This window comes from Alligator mississippiensis, chromosome 5 (assembly GCF_030867095.1).
Source record: "Alligator mississippiensis isolate rAllMis1 chromosome 5, rAllMis1, whole genome shotgun sequence".
NCBI lineage: Eukaryota > Metazoa > Chordata > Crocodylia > Alligatoridae > Alligator > Alligator mississippiensis.
The window spans coordinates 14,869,563-14,892,476 of NC_081828.1; the positions used below are offsets into that span (position 1 = coordinate 14,869,563).

The window sequence follows — 22,914 nt, forward strand, 5'->3', positions numbered from 1 at the left end:
TATTGAAGGATTTAGCCAGGACAAAAGGGTTAAGATCTCTACATTTGTGAAAAATGCCATGGAATCTCTCATATCCAGAAGTGGTCAGGCCTTAGTATTAAGCCCTGCCCAAATAAACAGACTTCCTGTTCCTCTTATTCTGATTACCGTTGTACAACAGACGCACAGTTTTCCAGGAAATATAGATGCATTTAGTTTGATCAACAAATATGCTTTAGAAGAATGATCAAGAAATGTTCCCAAATGATGGCTTCCCCTCCCAAAGGGGTCATGCTGCATAATTTTAGTTCCATTTCCCTGTGTTGCCTCACTTTTTAGAGGGATTGCTATGAAGTAGTTACTTAAATGCACATATAATTCAACTTACAAAGTTTATCTTTAATCACAATTTACAATCCTGGAATGAACTGAACATGTTCCTGTTCAAAAACTTGGCATTTTGGCATGTTATTTCTAAACAGCCCATGGGTTATATTGGGTGGGGGGAAATCAAAGTGCTTCAATTATTAAAATTCTAAGCATCCGTTAAGGATTCAGTCAGGTGTTGTAAAACTTGCAGTACATCAATTTACTTGCTATATTAATTTTAGGCATTTGCCTTGACATGGGAATTGAAGGTGTTACGTCTCTCTTAGCTAAAACAGAATGGAAGTGACTCTAAAATATAGGCCCTTTTTGCCTCTTTTAAGATTTATATCAAATGGGTAGCTATTCTCTGAGTTAGAAGGCAGGTGAATGGCAGGTCTGCATTATGAATGCCTGAGGTAACTATAAAAATATAAATTGTATAAGGTTATTGATTTTTTTTTTTCTCGAGACCACAAATTAGAAACGGCACTGCTAAAAATCACTGGTCTATCCACAAATTTTAATTAAAACATAAATAAATCATTTTAGTTGCTGCTCTTGCATATAAACAATGAGAGAGATGGCACACTTACAACTACTTGTCAACATTTTGTGACTAATGAGTCACTGTGAAAATACAATCTAAAGCGACTGAATTGAAAACAGATTCCAGAGCTAACTAATATCACATGCAAACCATCCAAAGCTATTACGGCAGAAGGCACTGAAACCACGTATCAGGCTTTTGAGGGGTTTGGGGGGGGGGAAGGAATAATTTTGTTAAGTACAGCAATACTATTTTTTTTATTAAATAAAGTGAAACACTATAATGAGAGATTACAGCTGCAGCATTTTTGCCACATTATGGAGTAATGTTTTCCTCTGTCCTTGTAGCAAACAATAACCATATGCTGTATTTGTTACCAAATGTTTATTTCATTTCTTCATTAGTATACAACAAGGACTCTGAAAAGAGTTTTTTGTTGTTGTAAGCACTCTGGAGGGGCTTTTAATCAAACCTGCAGGCATCGAAATATTTAATACTGAAGGAATGTTCATGTTACTGTCAACTATTCACCTGCATTTACCCAACAGGAAAGAGCTAGACCTATTTTACTTTCCATTTCACTACATATTACTCTGCAACAGTAATATTTAGTACTTTGTAAAGCACTACACAGACAATGCTACACTGTCATTATTAGCCTTAGCTTATAGATGGGGAATGTGAAGCACAGAGAGGTGATATGATCTGTTCTAATGCAAATGGAGAGTCAATGAAAGAGCCAAGAATAGGCATCCAATTTCTCAGTTCATTGTAGAAACATTACCTCCCTAAATGATCTAACCCAAAGTACCCCATGGATTAAGTGGGAAGACAGTGTACCAGTATAGTTGTGATTTTTCACTAGTCTGGCTAAAGGATGTGCAACCCCCATACCATTCTGTCAGCAGTAAGTTGGATAAAACATTATGGATGCTCCCCCGAGGCATTTGCTCCAGATCCCTGAAAAAGAATAGGCGTGAAACAAATGATGCTTACTGTTTTATAATTTCTTCTTATCTGATTTGACATATAAATGCTGAAGATCCTAGGATCCGGGGAATCTAAAGAATTTCAAAAAAGGATATAATCGAACTAGAAAAGATACAGAGAAGGGCAACCAAAATGATCAGGGGCCTGGAGCAGTTACCATACCATGGGCGATTAAAAAGGCTAGGACTCTTCAGTTTGGAAAAGAGAAAGCTGAGCAGAGATATGATAGGGGTCATTAAAACAGGAAAGGTATGGACCAGGTGAACAGGGAACTGTTGTTCACCATGTCCCAGAATACTACAACTGGGGGGCACCTGCTGAAATGAGTAGGTGATAGGTTTAAAACTAACGAGAAAGTTTTAATGCATGTAGCTTTAATGCATTTGTAAAATTCATTCCAGAGGAGGTAATGGAGGCAGATAGTAAAGCCAGGTTCAAAAAGGGACTGGGTAAATTAATGAAGGATAGATCTATTAATGGCTGTTGAACAGAATGGTTGGAGATATTTCCTCTGCCATCTCTAAACCTATAATGATGAAGGGCAGGGAGGGTATTGGATAGGGGATAGATCACTTTAGAGATATCTGGTTCAATGCTCTCCCTCTAAAGCATCCACTCCTGCAACTGTCAGAGATGGGATACTGGGCTAGATGGGCCCAGGTGTGACCCAGTATGGTTTCAGATGGTTTGGCAACCACTGATCCTTCCAAATCATGGTGTATGCATGAGGGGTCATCCATACCTTCAACGTCTATGCTTAGGTAGGAGTATGGAGGAGTGGAGGCTGCCCAGACACCCAGTATGGCACTTTTTATATTCTTGTTTGGAGATCTTCTGGCAATTACTGGATTTGGTGAAAACCAGTCTTATCTAGTCTTCAAAAGCCTTGCTGCTGAGAGACTTCAGCTGGCTTTGATGAGCTTTGGATTAACAGGTTTTCATAGAAAAATCATGGTTCCATTGAATCCAATAGCAAAGCTACTGCTGCATTTGATAGATCCAGGAGTTAAGTCTTTGTTTTAGAAGCATCCAACTCTAATGCAAACCTAGGCTGCAGCCAGAGTCAGGGAGGTTTAAATTTGTTACACTCTTACAAGCCAGGTTGTCACGGGGCCAGAAGTGGTAGGAGAAGAAACCTCCAAGGAAATCCAGGTTGGATAGGTTGACTCGGGAACAGTTTTGTCTTCTGAGTTAGTATGAGCCAGTGCTTCTGTTTGGTGCAGATCAGTGGTTAGTTGTGACCCCAAATGGGATTGCAACATCAGCAGATAGGATCATGGGGGTGGGGGACTATGGGTTGGAACTGAGGGGTCATCTTGAGGAAATGGGGTCATAAATGGGGTCACGCTGAGGAAAAATTTGGGAAGCACTGGTGTAGATGCAATAAGACTATGTGGAGATGGCCGCATTTGATTGATAGAGGAATTAGTTGCCTTCTGCATATAACTGCTCTAGTTTGTAAAACAGCTGGTGATCATTTAAGGAGAAGGTGTGATTAAAAAAATAAAAGTGAAGCAATATTCCTGGAACACAAGTGGTGTCTCTGCAGGGGCTTGTGCCATGAACAACAGTCCATGTTTATAGAAATATTTCAAACTTAAATGGCTCATGTTTTTCATTTCTTAGACATTTTCATTAGAGGAACAGTTAATAATAAACTTCCCATTTGCACAGAAGGTTGTGTAAACCTAGTGACATAGTATAAGTGTTGCTGTTTGTAGGCTTTCTAATAAAATGGAACATAAGTCTTGGTCTGATTTGGACATCTTATTCTTAGCAGAGTCCTGCTAAGGTCCAAGTTCTGTAAATGGATCTATATAGGTGGACCCCCTGTGTGATCCTGGAGCTTGCAGAATCTTGGGGTAAAAATATGTAAGAAATAAGGCATGTCTGTACACTGAAGATTGCTGCATAAAGCAGGCAAAACTATGATTTACCATTAATAAGAAGCTTGTTTGTCATGTAACCTCCTGGGCTAGGGACAGACATTCAAAAAACTTGAGCCTGAATTGATTCAATCTTTGCAGGTTAGTCTAACCTGCCTAGGTTGAACCAGTTTGCAAGTGTACAGACATTCCCCCTGGACTGAGAAAATGCAGGCACATGCCTGCAGTGGCTCAGGCTAGAAGCTAGAGGCTAAAGCAGCCCTCCCTTCCCTTCTACTATGCTGAGCTGAGGGGAGGCATAGCCAGGCCCTGGCAGAACGCTCTGATTAAGGAGGGTTTTAAACCCCACCCTGCTTACACAGTCCCCGGCTTTTCCCCACTTGCTGCTCAAGGGACGGGAGTGTTCCCAGACCCCAGCCCTGGGCTAGCACTCTGAGGCAAAGGGTGGGTGTGCAGTGCATGCATCTGTTGATGATCCTGAGCTGTTTCTCCTTCTCTCTGCTTCTTCATACTGTCTCCAAACCCGACAGATGAGGGAGCCATCAGGGAGCTGATGACACAACGTTTAGCAGCCCATCAAGAAAACAAAAGCCTCTGTCATTAGTTCAAGCTCTTCTTAAATAGCTTTTTCCAAGGAAGGAATGGAGGGATGTTACCAGCTGACCTGTTGATCAGCTCCAAAAAGCCCTAAGTGGAGCCTGTCCTGTCTGCCTTTGTCCTGTCCCAGTGAAACTGGGGATACCTCTCAGCATTAGCTAGCATACCACATGCCAGCTAGGGTCCATGGGGCTGGGGTCCATGCTGTGGGTGATGGGAGGGAGGGAGAGAGGAAGGAGGGGATCCCTACTTAAGCAGTGAGTGGCAAAGGGAGATGGGGCAGGAGGAAGCCAGGCAGACCCTGCTGTGCCTGCAGGCTCTGCTGGAGCTCCGGCCAGGGAGCAAACAGCCCCACCCAGCCCAGGTTTGCAAAGCATCTGGGATGCTGGGAGACTCTGGTTTAACTTAAACCAGGAAGGGGTCTGGGACAGACATTGCATAAACTGGTTCAACCCAAATCAGTTAAGTATGATACTACATCCAACCAGTTTTATCTTAAACCAGTTTTAGTCATTTTTAAAACTGGTTTATGTGCGGTGAGCTTCTGTTCTGTTACAGGTTTAAACTAGTTTCTGATCACTTAAAAGGGTTTATGTGTAAAGTCTGTCCCTAGCCCAGGTGAGTTTGTTACAGGGTCCTCTGTGTGCCCAGTTTGCAGAGGACACAAGTCTGTCACAATCCCAGCCAGAGAGTACTCTCTCATCAGCTACAATGTCATGACAAATGGATTTAGTTCTTGTGGGCCTTGTTTTGTCTCCAGTAGCATCAGTCAGACTGTTGCAGTAGCGCTCTCACAGGAAGAGACCTGAGACCATATTGTGGTCCTTACCTTACCCTTGCCCATTTTCACTCATCCCATTCCCATGTATCTGGGAAGAGAAATATTTATCCCTTCTCCCCAGTCCGTACCTTGTGATGCATGTAATCCTGACCAGGGAGCAGGGAGGTACCTTGCAGTTACTCCCATAATCTTCTTTTTGGGTGCCTACATCAAGTATCTCTTTCTCAGAACCAGTCTAAATACAGGAAACATGAAAATGATCTATTTAATTTAATTTACAGATTCACAGAAGTTTAGGGCTGGAAGGGACCTTGTGAGGTCATCGGGTTCAGCCCCCCTGCTTTGGGCGGGAAAGACTGGTAGGGTCAAATAACCCCAGCAAGGTGTGCGTCCAACCTCCTTTGAAAGATCTCCAGGGTAGGTGCTTGGGAGTCTGTTACAGAGTCTGGTCACACGAACTGTGAAGAAGTTCTTCCTTGTATCAAGTCGGAAACCTTCTTTTTGGAATTTATGAACGTTACTCCTGGTTTTCCCCTGGGGCACTTTGGTGAATAGTTGTTCATCTTGCCTCTGACGCTCACCCTGATATATTTGTAAGCTGCCACCAAATCCCCCTGATATTGCACACCTGACTGGTTTGACAAAGGCACTACCTTTCTCCCTCAACTCCCCTCCTGGCCTTATGATGGGTTCTCCTGGCTGGTAGAAAGGGTGAACACTGGAATTCCAGTTATCTTTACAAGGAGCTATCTATGTCTTTGGTTTTCATAGCCCCAAATGCAGCTACCCATCCCATATGCTGTGACCTGTTTGTCTGACATATCCCTGTCAGAGGAAGCTCAGTAGAAAGATGCCAGAGCTTGTATTGTGCTTATTAACTTGACAGTATATTGATTAATGTATCATAGGAAGACTTCAAGTTAACTCTTTTAGTTCGGTGGCTTGAGTGCAAGATAAAAAATGCAAGCATTCAAAAAGAGTTTGCTCTCCACCAATAATGGTATTTTCTTAATCTCATTCACTTTATAAAAGACTAGCAAGGAAAGTTCTATGATGGGGATTACTAAAACCATTGTAGAAGAGCCAAGCTGAGCTATAGATTTGGCTTATGAAAAATAAGACAAAAATCTCCCTCTCCATTTTAGAATAGCCAGTGATTAGGATGTTCACCTACAATCTGAAAGACCCAAATTCAAGTGCCTTATCTAAACTGGGTACAGACGGGACTTAAACTTTGTACCCTGCATCCCAGGTAAATATCCCAATAGTTACTTCTATCTCTTTCTCTGGTTTCAACCAAAAACTCCATACTGGATTTGAGTTTTTTCCGAAAAATAAAAAAAAGATCAAAATGGGCCTGAAATTTCTATGAAGTTTTGCTTGTGATGGGAAAAACAAAACAACAAAGGCCCTATTTTTCTCTACCAGCTTGCACTGCAGATATACAGCTTGCGTTGGGTGTTGTTCTGCGGGTGTGCATTAGTCTCTTGCTCACTGTCAGTCTTGGTGTTCCGACTTCTTGGATCTCTGCGTTCTGGGAGGCCAGTGTTGGCAAACAGCCTCCTGGAGACAAGACCAAAAAAAAGACTTAAATTCACATTTAGTGGCAAAAGGCTACGAGAGGTTTCAGCAGTGCACTACCTGGCCCATTTAACAATCAGCCCAAGTCAGTAGAACTGCCTGAGACAAGGATAGCAAAGCTGTGTGTAAATCATACACCCCTAGGTTGCTACAAAGAAACAGCCCTTGTGGCACCTATATTTATGCACAAAATGCCCAAGTTTTCATGCCAGTATTTATCTGCCCTTTTCCCATAATCCCTTTTTTTACTTGTCTTTGTGCCATGCTCACACCTGGTCCCCTGTGTTTCTGCTCTATCTCAACTCCTTTTTGATATCAGCCTCCCTGTATATATATATTTTTTGGCACAATATGATCAAGTTAATAACATGCCATAAATGTTTCCTATATATATTTGTGGGGGAGGGGAGGCATTTTGGGTACACACACACACACACACACACACACACACACACTTGAGTGTATATAAGAAACATTTATGGCATGCTATTTTGTTGATCACATGCCTCTACATGTGTGTGTGCACACACATATACGTGCACACACGTCAAGGCCTCTTGTGGAAAGGTGCAGTTCTTAGCTTCTGACATGTACCTTGCCAAGAGGTCTGAGCACCCTGTACTGTCCTTTCAAAATCTATCCCCCATTGGTATTGGTGTAGGTAGAGGGGCTCCTGATGGCCTTCAATGGGAGGATGACAGGATACAGCATGCTTGTAGGGAAGCATGAAAATAGTGAATCAGTTGAGTCTGCTCTTCCCAGCTCCCACAGATTGATAGGGCCAGAATTACTCCCCTCTGGCTTTGCATGGATACTCCTTTGCAATCTGCAGAAGAGATGGGTGAGTTTAGGGCCACCGAAAAGCCAAGGGCACGTCAACTTCCATTTAATGTCAAGCCTTCAGGCCCATCCCAGCTCCACATGAGCAAGATTAGAGTATTGCCGAATAGACTAACAGATAAGACCTGGAGTTGGTGGGAAGGGGTGACTTGATGGATGTGAGGCTAAAAAAATGGAATTAAACAGTATTGGAAGGAGAGTGAGTAGATGGATTTTGTGGGAGTGAATTGACTGGAGGAATTTGAGAGGGGAGAAATGAACTGATGGATTTTGGGAAAGAGTAATTGAATTGATGAATATCGAAGAGGGAGCAAACTGTATATAAAGTAAGTTCTGGATATGCAGCGTGCATTCAGGATATTTTAGATGGACACTATTTATAAATATCTACTCTCTGTACGTGCATTTAATATCCAGCACACATACGCAGAGCATTTGCCCAGTAGTCTATTGCAGACTGCTCAAAAAGGACTTGTCCAGACTGCCCCTCCCAGTGCCTTTCTTGGTATTATCATATATTGTCACAACTTCATTACATTGAAAAACAATCAGAGCAGGTCAGCCAACATTCCCACCTGTGTATGGGGCAAATTAGAAGCACAGACACAGCCCCTATGTGATGCTCTGAGGAATCTGCTGATGTGCAAGACTGAAGTCTGGTTGCTCTTGTGAAATTGCTGTACTTTGAATGTCCCAGCATACATGAAGTCAGCCTGATGCCATTAGGGTTATGTTGTGTAGCTCTCTGACTAGGGACCCTGGAGGGTCTCGAACTCTCAGTGGTTGCCATTCTAGTGAGAGTGCCTTGGGATAATGCCTGAATCCTAGTCAAACCCGCCTGACCAAGTATGTCCATCTGCAAGGACAGGGGTACATTGCAGAGGAATTTCCCCAGGCACTGAAATAAAAGACCAGGTGTTCCTGTGGCCTGTAAACACTGCCGAACCTGAGGGACTATTGGATTTTAGAGTTGCACCGGATTCTTGGACGGGGAAAGGAACAGAGCCATCATTTTGTAGCAGAGGGTCTGGGACCAGCTGAGGAAAAAAGGAAACGGATTGCATAGGAGACAGTGAGACAAAGCTGGCCAGAGATGGCAATTCAAATCACAAGCCACAGGAGAGGAGATGTTCAGAGGACTCGGACCTAAGCCTAAAGAACTCAAGTGATAAGGAAACTGAGGCAGGAAATTTCTATATGCATCTCTTCTGTCTAGGTCTGTGTGTTTCTTGTGCTAGCTAACACAGAGCGATTGGCTTGGAACTCGTACAAAGCCGGCATGTCTGCTTGCTTCAACTGTCATGTTCCTAAGTGGTGCAATGTAAACTGAGGTCCCACCGCCTGGAAACTCTGGGAAAGGGTGTCCTTCACTTCTGGGGAGCTAGCTGTGGACCTAGCCAGAGAACCATCTCGGCCATACGGTCTCATTTTGTGATGGGTATCAGACAAAGAGCCCATGCCAGGGAAATGTGCTTAGAGAGGCCAAGGAAACTCCAAATGTGTTGCAAACTATGACGACCAAGGGAAGCTTATGAACACATGGGCACAGCATATGAGCCAAAACCACACCAGCCTCATGGTTAGGAAGTTGTACTAGCGCTGTGAAGTCCTTGAAAGCGAGGGGATGGGTAAGAAAGATGCTCCAGTAGTTAGGTCACAAACCTGAGATGCAGGAGACCAGTTCAGTTTTCCTGCTGTACCACACACTTCCTCTAGCAAGTCATTTAATTTCTCTGTGCTTTAGTTCCCATCTGCCAAATACAGACTTTTTTGGTCTCAGAGCAGTGCAAATAATAGTAAAGATGTGGAAGAGCTCACAGATGTACATTCCTAAGACAATTACATCTTATAGTGCTGTATGTTCCCAGCAGATAACATGAGGACCATTTTGATCCACTTACAGAAGAGGATACATTAATAGACAACCTCTTGTTTTCCAATCTACCATAATACAGTCTTTGACCATGGCTAAGGGCACTAGGCACTAGACAATATAAATAATAAGACTACCATGAAGTTCTGTGTATTTAACTCTGAGGCACAGATCCATTTACTGTTGATACCTAATTCTCATTTATGCTGTCAGCATGATGTAACAGGGGGCCTTAATGTAACTGAGAATTGGGTCCAGCTAGCCCTTTGCTGCATAGTCTCTTTTTCAAAGAAAGTAAATGATTATGCATTGTGCATAACTTTAAGATTTCAAGAATGATCATGAAAATGCTGAAGATCCTGCCTATAGCACACCCCCACAGAAACAAGATGCATAGCACATGAGAGGGAAACAGTCTGCTAAAAATAACACATGTGGATGATGTACATAAAATGTCATGAAATATCATCACATAAAAACTTGTGGTAGTTCAGGCTGTTGTTGCAATTACAGTTAAAGTATGCCAGATGAACGACAAACAGCATTTGGTGCTATCTTCAGTGAAACTTAGGCATTAGGCCAGTTCTTATTTTCAGACTTAGGTCAAAGGCAGTGGTTAGTCAATATATTTGTGATTTGGATCAGATCAGCAAATTCAAAAAAGGAATGCAGAATACAAATGAATTTTAAAGAAATAAGGCTTCATGGCTACAAAAAAGCTTGTGGAATGGGGACAGTCATATTTTCTTTGTGACTAGCCAAATTGGAGATGCAGATTTTCCTTAGACAAATCATGTTTTTGTAATAACAAATTGGCTATGGTTAGAAAACCCTGCGAGTGAATGGTTTAACAAGAGCTTGATAACTGTGTTGATGTACCTTGATGCTTATCAGGCTGCAAACAAGCTTGCTTTGTAGCTGTCCGTAAAGACACCATCAGAGTCATGGGCTATATCTGCAGAAGCTTTAATTGCGGGCACTCCCTTGAATGGAAGGGGGAAAAGTCACTGGTCCAAGATGCAGTTTGTTTGGTCCCACTAAAGAAGGCAGGACAGAGATGCATGTGAGCAAGCAAGAAGAAAAGAGCCAAGATTTCAAATTACCTTCCTGTTGTCAAGCGATGATACAGAATTTTAGATGAGGAGTAGATGTTGGTCAGGGTGGGCAACCAGCAGCAAGTGGCATGGGCAGCCTCTGTGTGTGGTGCACTGCAGCCTGGGAGGGGACAGGCAGCACGGTGGCACACAGGGCAGGAGGCAGAGCAGCAGGCGGTGTAGGGGAAAAGAGTCAGTGATGCTCAGTAATGGGTAGGACTAATTTGTGGCACACCTATCCAAAAGGTTGGCCCCTGGGGTTTAAGTTATGAGGACTGCAGTTTTCACTGACAGGGTCATGATGAGTCACAGAGCAGAATGAGGAAAGGGAAGCTTACCATAACTCCCATTAGTGGCAATATGGACCAAAGGAGATGAGCTGATAACTATTAGATCAGGTCACAGGGAATTACCTGGTTGTGAACATAACCCTCCATGAGACATCCCAGAGATCAGCTCCTCCAGTAACTCAATGGCTCAACTTTGACATGGGGTGGGGGGAGAGTATCTCAGCATTGCATCTGCCTTGGAAATAATTTGTCTTGCCACTACCTGCTAACCAACAGCAACTTCAGGATAAGAGACCCTAATGTTTCCCTCCTGCGTAGAAGGGAACAGAGTAGTATGAAAACCTCACCACTTCATTCGAGTCTAGGGAGCTATGTTATATTTTATCTTCAGGAGTGTGGAGCGGGCAAGAGGAACTGCCTGCAGGAGTCTGGGATTCACAGCTCTTTGGGTTTCTAACCCTGAATCCTCATTTTCCTTCTGTGACTACAAAGCTCTTCTCCTCCCACTGTGCCCACAGAGCTAGAGCAATACTGGGGCTGTCATTGAGTGTTGTCTACTCCCTGTGCTTTTTATCTCGCTGGGAGAGCATCTTTGTGGGGGAACTATCACAGACTATGCAGCTGGGTCAGGAACATGTTGGAAAACCATATTTCTCTGGTTTTCAGAGGTATGACCATTTTTGTACCACACAAAGACCTAAGGTTGCAAGAAAGGTGTGCTAATGCTCCTGCTGGGATTTAAAGCTGGAGCTTCCTGGCTAGAGGGTCTTGCCTCTCCAGTCAGACCGATGGCCATATTTGGGGTCAGGAAGGAATTTTACCCCATGGTCAGATTGGTATGGACTGGGGTGGGGGAGAGGTTACTTTCTTCTGTAGCAGGGGGTTGCAGCCCTTTACGTGGGATCTCTTGATAATATTCTAACAACCTTTTATAGAAACAGGACACGGGCTGCTGTGGTTCCTCTGCTGGACCTGTGGTGGGCTAGGGTGTTATGTCTTGTATTGTGCCAGAGTTGGCAGTAGTTTTATGAAGAGTTTAGATTATGGGTTTGTATAGGATGGTTTGGATAGGGATGAGACTGCCTCAGGCAGGAGGTTGGTCTAGATCAGGGTTTCTCAACCAGTGGAACATGTCCCACTGGTGGGACATAAAGGTCATCTAGGTGGGACTTCGGTCGTGACGGTGAAACTGGAAGTGCCATGGCGGGACTTTTGGTTTCACTTTTGCATGCTCCGATTGGCTACTGGGGGACACCTCCCCCCCCCCCCCCGCCCCAGCCCAGTCTTCAACTGGCCTTTGGGGGACTCCCCATACCCCGGCTCATTGACTGATGGGACCAGGTCAATGAGTCCAGGATTTTTTGACCTTACGTAGGTGGGACATAAGGTGCAAAAGGTTGCGAACTGCTGGCCTGGATGACCTCTGGAGGCTGCTTCCAGCCTTGCTTCTCTAGGGGTCTGTGAAAGCTGTATATCAAACTGGTCCTCAAAAGGCAGCTTTTAGTGGCTGGCCTGTGATGTGTCCAAGGCAGATTGGATTTGTCCCAACTAGTCTCTGATAAAAATGTATTTAGATATTATTTCACAGTTTTGTTTTTCTGATGTATCACAGGGTGAATGATCTGAACACCAAGATTAATGACTTGTGTGGGGGGCAGTGGTGCTTAGAAATTAATCTGAGCTAAAGTCAGGGGAACAGAATAGGATTCTGAATCCAGAACAAAATGTCACATTTGCTTCCCACCTATAATGGGCAAAATCAAATGCTGGTAGCTGAAGACCCCTGAAATTTGCTGAGTGTGCTCCCATCTCAGTAACTAATTTGCACCTAACATCAGGGGATCTCAAAGCACGTTATATTCATTAATTAAGTCTCAGAAGACCCTTATGGGGTCCTGCATGCAGTACTCTGAGGTTCTTAAGAGCAGAATTATAGGACATATGACATTTTCCTAGCTTCCTTCCTAGTGTTCTTGTACTACTATAAATTGTGTTGGAGCACTTCTTTTGTTATTTGCATAGATTTAAATTTTGTTTGTTTTACCCAGTGACCTATATAATTCATTTTAATATATACTTAGGAGCTAGGCTGGAATGGAAAGGATGTGTGGAGCAAATGAAGCTTCCCTTGATACAAAAAAGGTAATTGCTTCTGTATTTATGGAGGGGACAAAAGAGCAGTTGGCTTTCTCTTGCTGATGGTTTCATTTTGGAATTCTCCTTACCGCTAGGAAGACTTGCTTGCAATTTGAATAAAGCCATTTTAGGTAATACAAATGAAGCTAGTTCATTAGGCCCATCCTGGAGTGATGAGTGAACTCTTAACTGCCAGTTTTAATAAATTATTAATTTGTAACTGAATTCAACTTTGATGCTTTTGATATTTGTTCTTAACAAAATAAGTCCTGTTATAAATCAAAAGATGCATATTATCAAGGGAGACTGGATCCCCAAGACTTAACAAAGTTAATGAAAAGTCTATCTAAAGCAAACGATGCTTTATTAACTAGAGTGGTGACCCTTGAAACACTAGGCCCAAAGATAAAGTGAGGGTATGAATATATATGAACACTTTACCCTAGGATAAAAGGTTGGGTGTGGGAGAGGAAGAGAGGGAAGAGGCTTGTATTTTCCATCTGCTGTCCATTCTGTGGTGCTTTGTCCATGCAGATACTCTACACTGCAATGGGTGGAAGGTGACCCATAGTAGGTTAGGCATCAGTGGAAGAGGGGAAAGTAACTGCAGGTTAGCTTTCAAGTACCATGGGATGGGGATGTGCACAAGAGAAGTAAATGCAGAGTAGGTGATACATGGTAAAGTGCCACCTTTTTAAACCCAGGGTGAACTATATTTTCCATCCATTGGACCACAACCCTTGCTTAGAGGGGAAGATGCACTAAAGCTCGAGCTGGCATACACAATATGGGAGACATCAACAGAAGGATGCACAACAGTCCATAACTCACACAGCACTTTGCAAATTTGTCAGAGCACCCTGAGTTTCCTTTGAACCGCTAAATAAGTTATATACAGATCTCATTTTGATTATAAGGTGCTATGTAAACACATCCTTCTTATTATGAGCTAAATCCAGAGTGCACTGAACTCTAGTGAGAATCATTCCTTAAGCTTTATTGTGAAATTCTGCAATGTAAAATAGTACTCTGAGTCGTTTTATTTGTCTCATTAAGGCTACTTCAGCTCAAAAAGACCTGAACAGGAACTTACTGCCTTAAAAGGTCCCTCTGCATCTTTAGTCATGTATTATGTTTTTGTTTTTCATGAAAAGAGTAGAGAATATTAAACTTGACACTATCTTAATTACCATATTTTCCCACATACAACATACCCTTGAAAATAATATGCACCTTGTTTATGAAAGGCAGAATGAAGAGGACAAGATTTTTCCAGAGCTATGGCTGCATAGAGCAGGGACAGAGCCTAATCTTCAGCTGACTCACTTACTTTTTCTGCTTAGGCTGTGAAATAGGAAGCACACCAGAAGCACCAAGCAGACAGCAAACTGCCCATAGAAAGGCTAGCTTAATTAGTGGAACATCAAGACCATTAAAAAGGACAGATGGAGTAAAGCAGGGTGCTTCTATTCCAGGCAGAAAATCATTCTTCCTTCTTAATATATGCACCCCAATTGGGGGGGGGGGGGGCTGATTTTTGGGAAAGAGGTATATGTAAGAAAAGGTGTATGTTATCTGCAAGAAAATATGGTATTTATGAAAAACAGTTTTAAAAAAAAAAATTGATACGGCTTCTAAATTTGCACGTGTAAATTATGTGTAAGGAAATGTTTGCAGGCATGTATCTTGTAGCTGAGATAGGAGATAGCCTAACTACCTTCTTGGTAAGAAGAAATGCTTGGTCATAAGCAAAATATTCAGCAATGGCAAGTGCAAATGTTTGCATATGTGGCTTTGCGCAATTAGAACAAGGAAAGCTTGCTAACAAAGCTTCTGCTTCGAAAGGGGGGAAAAAGAGGGATTTTCTTAGTAAATGTTAAGGAAAATAGTTCTGATTTAGGGAAGTGCAAGTTATGGAATAAAGTCACTGCTGATTCGCACACAATGGAAGTCCAAAGAAATCGCTACGCCTAGCAACACTGACTCTAGCTCCTTCTGTTTCTGACCGTTCCTGCGGGTGCTTTTGTGCAGATCTGCCTCGTAAAGGACTGTTTAGAGACAATGTTTTTATAAAAGAAAATAGGAAAATTGTTCTCAGCAGGAAGATATGAGGGAGCCCTCGGCTGTCAGTGCTAGGGCTTGGCTTTCCTCTCAGACAAGCCATGAGTACATGACACTTAAATTGCTCTGTGCCTGAGTCTTCCCTTCTGGAAATCATCTTGTGAATGTCTGGGGGAAGAGCAGCTTTGCAGGAGGGCAAGGCAGGGACAGGATGTTAAGTCAGGAGAAATAAAAAGTATAGTAATTTCCTTGGCTAGGTGATCAAGTCACTCCCATCGTCTCTTCGCACAACTGCTTCATGTATCAGAAGGGAGGCCTGTCGAATGGTTCCAACTGTGACTTCTTTCCTGTGGCATCTCAGTTGGTTGCATTTAACCTCCCTGCCTCAATTACTCCTATTTTATAATATGGATTTAGTATCAATTAAATATTATCTGTTGAAGCCCTTTAAAAGGCAAGGTGCTAAACATCAACCCTGTGTGACGTGTCTTTATGCTCAAGCCAGTTTAGTTTAGGATCCCGCCACTCCCTGTCTCTCATTACCTGCATTAACTGCTTTTCTCATGCATGTATAAACAGTGCAATATTACCAAGAAAGCCCCTCAGTGCATTAAGCAGGGCATCCCACATCTACAAGCACTTCACGTGGCCTGTGACCTACTTGAGACAGAGCAGAGACACTTGTGCTAAAAGACCATCCTAGCTCCAGTCAAGCAGAGGCTCTCTAAGCCCTTTCACTTGGAGGGGAAGAGTTGTCTTCACACAGCTCTCTAGCCTTGGAGCATGTGCTTTGCCACTCTCGAGCACCAAAGTAACCCGAAGTCCTTGCTCTTCTGTTGTAACGTGATTAGGATGCAGTAGAACCCAGATCGTTTTGTACCTGGGTGGCTCGTGACCCTCTCAATTTGTAGTAAGTCGCCAAATAAATGGACAATCTGTGCAGCTGTTTGCTAAGGCTTTTTTTTAGTTCAAGGGGTGCTGCTTTTCTGATTACCACGAGTACCTCTGTAGTCCTGTACAACTGTTGGCTGGGACTGTTTAGGACCCCGGCTGGTTTGCAGATCCTCAACTTTGTGAGGGTTACGGAGCCTAACGCTGTAACCTAGCCAAGTTCTACTGTACTTTAATTGGAGTCCCCACGTATCTCTCAGTAATGCCATAGTGCCAGTAAGCTCTCTAAGGCAGGGATGGCCTTTATCATTTGTTTATTCAGTTGTCTGCAATAATGAGGGTCTGATCCTATAAGCTGAGCGTATAAATAACACCGATAATAATTAAAGGAAAGGTTACAGTTTCTGAATGATGAGATAACTGTATAGATTCTAATCAAAGAAGTGAATGTTACACTCTCAGGAGCCCCATACGTGGCTTCTGACCATTTCAACAATAATACATGTATGTATGTGTCATCCAGAAGGATATCAAAGCACTGTTTGCTAACAGTATGCATAAGGTTCATTTTGCATGAAAAAATGTAATGAGATCCTTAATGACCAGAAAACTAGAAACCAACATGCTAGTTGTATATCTGATGGAAAATATTGTTGTTACTACTACTACTCCCTAGGTCATGCAGTAATATGTTAATAATAGTCCTACTTATAGACCAGGCACTGGCAGTGTGAGGTGTTTTGCAAACCTCCCCAAAAAAGACCGAAGGACCCCCCTCCCCCCCGCCCCAGATTTGTAAGACAGGAAACAACAGATTGATAAGACCAGCCATGTAGATGCAAGAGCCTATGGAAACCATGTTGATTGGCATGGTAGGCACAGGTATTGGCACTTGTCATGTTTTTTGGGAAGAGCTGTAAGAATGGATTCAATGGGGCATCATTAAATAGCTTGGGGGCATCTATGTAAAGCTTCTTCCAAGTAAGATGGGAGAAAAAATGTACATTCATGTTTGGAAAATTTAACAAGTGGACGGTGGAGGCTGACATTAGAGATGGGAATCAGCATCTCCATAGTGAATGAGATCAACCAGGTAGGGTGGGAATAGATTGTGAAAGGTCCTGTAAGTGAAGCTAATGTCTGAAGCACAAGGGAAGGGAGAGCCAATGGAGGCATACACAGTGGTAATGCAGTCAAAAGCACCTAAAAAATGATCTTTGCAGTAGCATTCTGAGCAGATCGGAGTGGGACGATTGCACTTGGCACCTGACATCACATTGTGAGGATATAGTAGTTATAGTTTTGACTCTGAAGAAAGAGTGCTTGAATCTTTCTTGAATTCTGACAAGATCCATCCCTTCTTAATCTGAGGTGGAATTAAATTAGGACTTTCGTGGATGAGAAATTGTCAACGGCACACATTTTGGACCATCGTTTGCAAAACAAACTACTGCTTTTTGTTGTTGTTAGTTTGGTCATCCTACTTGTAGTACCCTTTGAAGATCAAACTCCTCTAGGGCAGCGGTTCTTAACCTTTTTTGTACCAGGACCCATTTGTAAACACCAGTGGCCAGTGCCCCCTGCCCCCAGGCCGCAGCCCCCCAGTGTGTGGGGCAGCAGGTGGGGTGGGGGCATGGAGAGCCCCAAGCAACCCCTTGCAGACTGGAACTTTTCCAACCTGCAAGAGAAAAGCTACGGTTTCCCACATTTTTCTCCTTTAAAGGAGAATCTATTTTTAAAGTTTATCAATCCATTTTTTAAGTTTGTTCATGACCTTTTGCTATATTCTTGTGACCCACTTTTGGGTCGCGACCCATGGGTTGAGAAACGCTGCCCTGCAGTGTTTCACATGGAGCTCTCCGAACCACTGATTTTGTGTGTGTGTCTTTTTCCTTTATAAGCAGAGATGCTGTTCAAACTGAGGTCCTTTTTAATAAATGTAGCCTGTTCTGGCATTCAAAGAGTTAATCTGCTGCCATCTAGTGGACTGCAAATAACTTGCAAGATGCCTTCTTAACTGCCCTGTGGATGGCATCTGATAGGATAGATAAAATGTTCTTATGCAATGTAATATTCTGTTAAGTTGTCCATGTTACATATTTTAATCAATTCACTAGGAAATAAAGGCTTTTATCAAGAGAGTCAGCCAGAATTAAATTACTTTTTAACAGATTTCCCCCACCCCAGGATAGTTTTTATTTAATGTAGTAAGTCTGTGCTGCTCTTAACAGCTTTCAGAAAGAACAAGGTCTTTTGTACTGAAGTATAGAAAAGTAACATGATTCATTGAATTCTCATTATTTTTCTTGCATTGTATATAGCTTGAGATTTTCCCCCCCCCCGTCTCTGAAAGAAGCTAATAGAAGACAAGGAATATTCATTTTGCAAGTTTACTCGCTCAGTCAGTTCGGTTGTGGAAGCTCTACAAACTTTTATTACAAAAATACTTCTGGGAAGTACAGTCTGTTCTGGAGTTGCTCCACTGCAATGCTTAGCAACCCGATAGCTGAGGACAGTCATGTGAACAATTGCACTGTTTGTTTGCTCCGTGTTGAACTATTTGTCACTGGCCATTTTGTCTGAGAAGCTTTAATATTTAATTAGATCGGGCCAGGCTCTCTGTTGTAGTTTTGCAACCAGCTCTGCTCTCCCCAAATGTTGCAGTTTATTTTCCTGCAGTGCAGGGGTAGGCTGTCTGGGGGAGTGAATTGTGTACTGCGGCAGATGTGACTCTTTTTATTTCAATTGATTTTCAGTTAATAACTTTTAACCTCCTGAACCAATGAGTCTGCTGTATGGTTTATGTATCAAGGAGCAGAGCTGCTCTTCAGCAGGATGGAAACTACAGCTGTTGCATGTGTGGAAAGCAAATTGCATCATGGTAACTACTAAAGAACTAATTGGAGACTTGAAAAAATAACTGCTTCTCTACCTGTCTAGAAATACACCACTACCACTGCCAAAGGTTTTTCTGTGTCAGCTGCTAAGAAGATTTATAACGCACTAAAACTCTCCAGGGAACAGCCGACTTGGAGGTTGAGCAACACCCTGTCTATTCACAGGGCAGTTTATCTAAAGAAGCAAGCAATGGGTTTATAGCAATACCCACTTGCCTATCTTCTTCTCAGTCGAGGAGTTAAGATGATTTCTTGTGTGTGCCTGGAAGTTTGCAGGATGCTTGTACACGTGACGGGGGTTTAATCCCCAAGGTTGTGTTCTATACCCCCTAAACTGAAACAGTGGGTTTTTAATTGAAACCCACTCTTTCAATGTTTCCATCACATTACAGCAAGGGGCTTAAGCTTTTTTATTTTTTTGGAGCCTACCCACAGCCAGAGGGTCGAGCTGCTGGTGGGCCAAGTGGCCCCTGAGTTGTGGGGGGCCTCGACCCTTCCCTACACAGTGGCAGCACTCCCTGGGGGTGCCCAGGAAGGCTGCCAGTGGGCTGGGTGCTGCTACAGCCAGCTTGGGGTCGGGGAAGAGTTGGATCAGGCAGGGTGCTGCCTCTGAGCTGGCACAGCATCCAGGCCACTAGCAGCCTGCCTGGGTGGCCCTGGGGGGTGCCACTGCCATGGAGGGAAGGACCGGGGCCTCCTACAGGTCGGGCTTGCCCCCCAGCCATGGTAGAGGTGGGCAGGCTGTGCCAAAAAAAAAAAAAAGGATCGGACCCCTCACCACTTCTGCCTTCAGCAGGTGCCTGCTAAAGGTAGAAGCAGTGAGGGGCCTGATCCTTTTTTTTTGTGGAGCCTGCCCACCCCTCCTGTGGCTGGGGGTGGGGCGAGCTGATAGCTGCAATGCAACTACATATGGATGTAGTTTAGTTTGCAACCATGCAAAGTCATTTAACATCCCCAAACCTCTCGAACAGATGATGCCATTAAGCCGCACGCAAACGTTTTCGTCCCATGTACGTTAATGGTATCACGTGTACAAGCACCCACAAAGCATAAGTTCAAGGCAGAGACCCTCCAATCTCTCTTGCAGACAGAATGCAACAGCAAAGGGTCACAATGAAAGGGAGGCCTACAGCTGGACTAGCGACAGTCACAAGATTATGGGGAAGCCTGGGGTGCATCAGTGGATCCACTCTCCCCTAACATCTGAGCAGTGACAAATATCAGTGTTCCCAGCACCTGTGCAGGGCAGGGAAGTGCAACTGTCCCCTTGTTTACAGATGAGAAACAAAGTCAAGTCGGTCTGAATGTGTGTCCAAACCACTGACTCAATCTTCCTCTCCACTGATGCATTGGTTCTGGGGTAAGGGATTAGGGGTATGGAGTGTTTTATTTTGGTTTTAAACAGACCCCTTGAAGGTAACTCCAGAGAAGCAAGGGGAAGGGGATGCTGGAGGGGTGTGAATGGAGAGGGTGGCTCCTTGGCAACCCAGGATAACCCACTCCTCTCCCTGCAGGCACAGTGCCGTGTCCCTCGTAGGAAGGGACTGCATTGTGGGAGGGAGGTCCCTATCACCCCAGGCTTCAGAAGAAAGAGTTTTGAGGATACTCGTGAACCTGTGGTCCAAAGCCATTTCTAGTATTTCTGGACAGGAGATGAATTTTCTTGGGGAGGTTTTAGCAAACCAGCAATGTACGGGCTCTGTGACTAGGGGGTGCACAGCGAGGCGAGAGGTGCAGGGAATGCATTCAGAGGAGGCTACCAGGGTTGGAACCACGTCACCTGGGGCTCTTGGGTGATCCAAAGGAAAAATCGCACGAGGGTGCAAGATGGGTAACCACAGGAAATGATTCCAAAGCAAGGGGCCAACCTTCCCCTGCCTGCTGGCCTACCAAAAGCAGGGATGAGGGGCAGCGGTGTCCCAGGCTGCAATATAGGGGGACGAGGAGCAAAAGGCCACTGATCCCTATGGAACGTGCACTCTTGCATTCTCGAGGCATGGGAAGGGACCAGCCCAGCCCTAAGTCCCCGTGTAGTAAATCTCTTCCCCTTTGCCTCCACTTCCCTGACCCAGCCATTCAGTCTCCCAACCCTCACAAAACAACTCTGGGGGGCCAGACCTACACACCTCTGCTTGGCTGTGATGGTTCAAAAGGCACTGTCCACCGGTGCAGCAAGGACCCCGCGAGAGTCTCAGTTTTTCTTCAAAGGAAACAAGCTAGTAGCCCTGTGTCCTTCCTGGGAGATACTCTGGTTGTTTCTTAAAGCGTTCTCCTCCTCGACCCACCCCGTTCTGTTGAGGGCAGCTGGGGCTATGGGACTATGTCACGGTTTGGGGGTGAAAAGTGGATGTCAGGAGTGTTACAGGAGTTAAACCAGAGATTAATTTGGTGTTCTTTTTTCTGCTCTGGGGATGTCATCACCCATGCCTTGCCCTGTCACCCAGCTCAGGTATTTTGTTCCCTTGCTAATTCTTCAGCAAGAACGCTAAGGTGGCTAGAAGACAGGCAACTGGTAAGACCACCTATTTCCAAGGAGCCTGTCCTTAACTTAATCACTTTTGAGATTTTTTTTTTTCATGCATTCATTTGGGGATAGGCTGATAGAAAAAGGGAGTTTCTTCAAAATGGGGCTAGTGCTAAGGAATTTCAAGGTCGCTGAGTCACTGTATGACAAGAGAGCATTTGGAGAGCACACGACACAAGATCCCCTACATTAAACTTTCGTTTAGCTCAGAAGCAGCAGGCTGCCTATGGCACTGGTGGACTCATTGAAGATCTTCATCTTGCTGGTATGGAAGTGAGAAACAGCGCAGCTCATAATGGCAGCAGGATGAGGTGTTTTCCGCTCCTCAAAGTCAATTTCATAAATAAAAAAGCACTCCAGGGAAACAGCTGTTTGAGATAACTACTGTTATTGAGTGCTGGAGGCATTTGGCCTTCAGCCTTCTTCCTTGCTACACATGAGAAGAACTGTTATCTCCCATCCACCATACAGAGCCTGCTTTGTTATTCCCTTTTGACTCACTAGCTTTTAAAGCACAGCCTCATTTTTGCTCACCTAGGAGACAGACCTTGATCAAATTTAATTCAAACCCAGATAAATTAAGAAGGCTGGGATATGCAAGAGGCAATGATTTTTCGGGTGATATCTTTTATTGGACCAACTGCATAATTGGGATAGAGTTAGACAAGATATTCTTCAGGTCTGAGGTTGGACTAGTGAGTTAAGTCACCAAGAACCCCTGTAAATTGTGGGTACCTGTTTCTTGTTTACCATGCACTGCTTTAATGTAGGAAATGGCTCATTTGCAAGTTAAAAGTTTAATTAGGAGGGGGGAAAAAAGGTCACCATAGATCAGATGTGAATTGCAAGTGCTAAAGAAGTTTATTGCAGCAACATATTTATTGAGTCATGCTATAGATCTGCTGCCCATATGCCTAGAATGCTAAACAGCATCACGTTGAATTCCTAATATTAACAGAAAGCTTATCTATAATACATGGGTTGTTTTAAAAATATTTGGCACCTACTTGCTATGATAATCAAATGACTTTGCTAAGACCCAGAGTCTTCTTCACTCATCCAGCTAATTGCAGATAATTCTTTCCAGATAATGTTTCCAGAATGCCACACAATTCAGCTTGCCATTTCCATCTCCCATCCACTGCTCTTGTCTCTCTCGCTTTGCACGTACAACATATATTACACCTGCCTCTCAGTTACGTGCCGGTGAAAATAATGCGAGCTGCATCAGGAACACAAATGGGATGACAATTCGTGGCATCTCTGCTTCACTTTACCATATTCTAGATTATTTTTATGGGCATACCAACTGCAAATGTAAAAGGCTACATAAAAGCTATCTTAAAGCCAATGAGACCACTGGTATTGTGATTGCAGGAGGTTTAAGCTAGTTTGAAAGATACTGCCAGGCTGGCCCAAGGCAGTATCGCCTGAAGTCAGAAACACTTCAACCTTTGAATGTAGCAATCTGAATCTGACAGCTGTTCAACTCTGAGAGTATTTGTTTTGAGGACCTTTTGGATTCTTTTTCTGTTACAATGAAAAGCTTAGGAAATGTTTCAAGTTGCTACTACAAAC

At 43.6% G+C, this 22,914-nt stretch overlaps 1 protein-coding gene across 1 annotated transcript in view; it reads right to left on the bottom strand.

Annotated features, from left to right (window-relative positions):
• Positions 1-5,396: 5,396 nt before the first annotated feature.
• Positions 5,397-22,914, bottom strand: part of TM2D1 (TM2 domain containing 1) — a 58,827-nt gene continuing 41,309 nt past the window's right edge. Inside the window, exon 7 of the mRNA XM_059727900.1 lies at positions 5,397-6,712. The gene's annotated coding sequence lies outside the window, so the exon portion shown is untranslated. The remainder of the gene's footprint in view (positions 6,713-22,914) is intronic.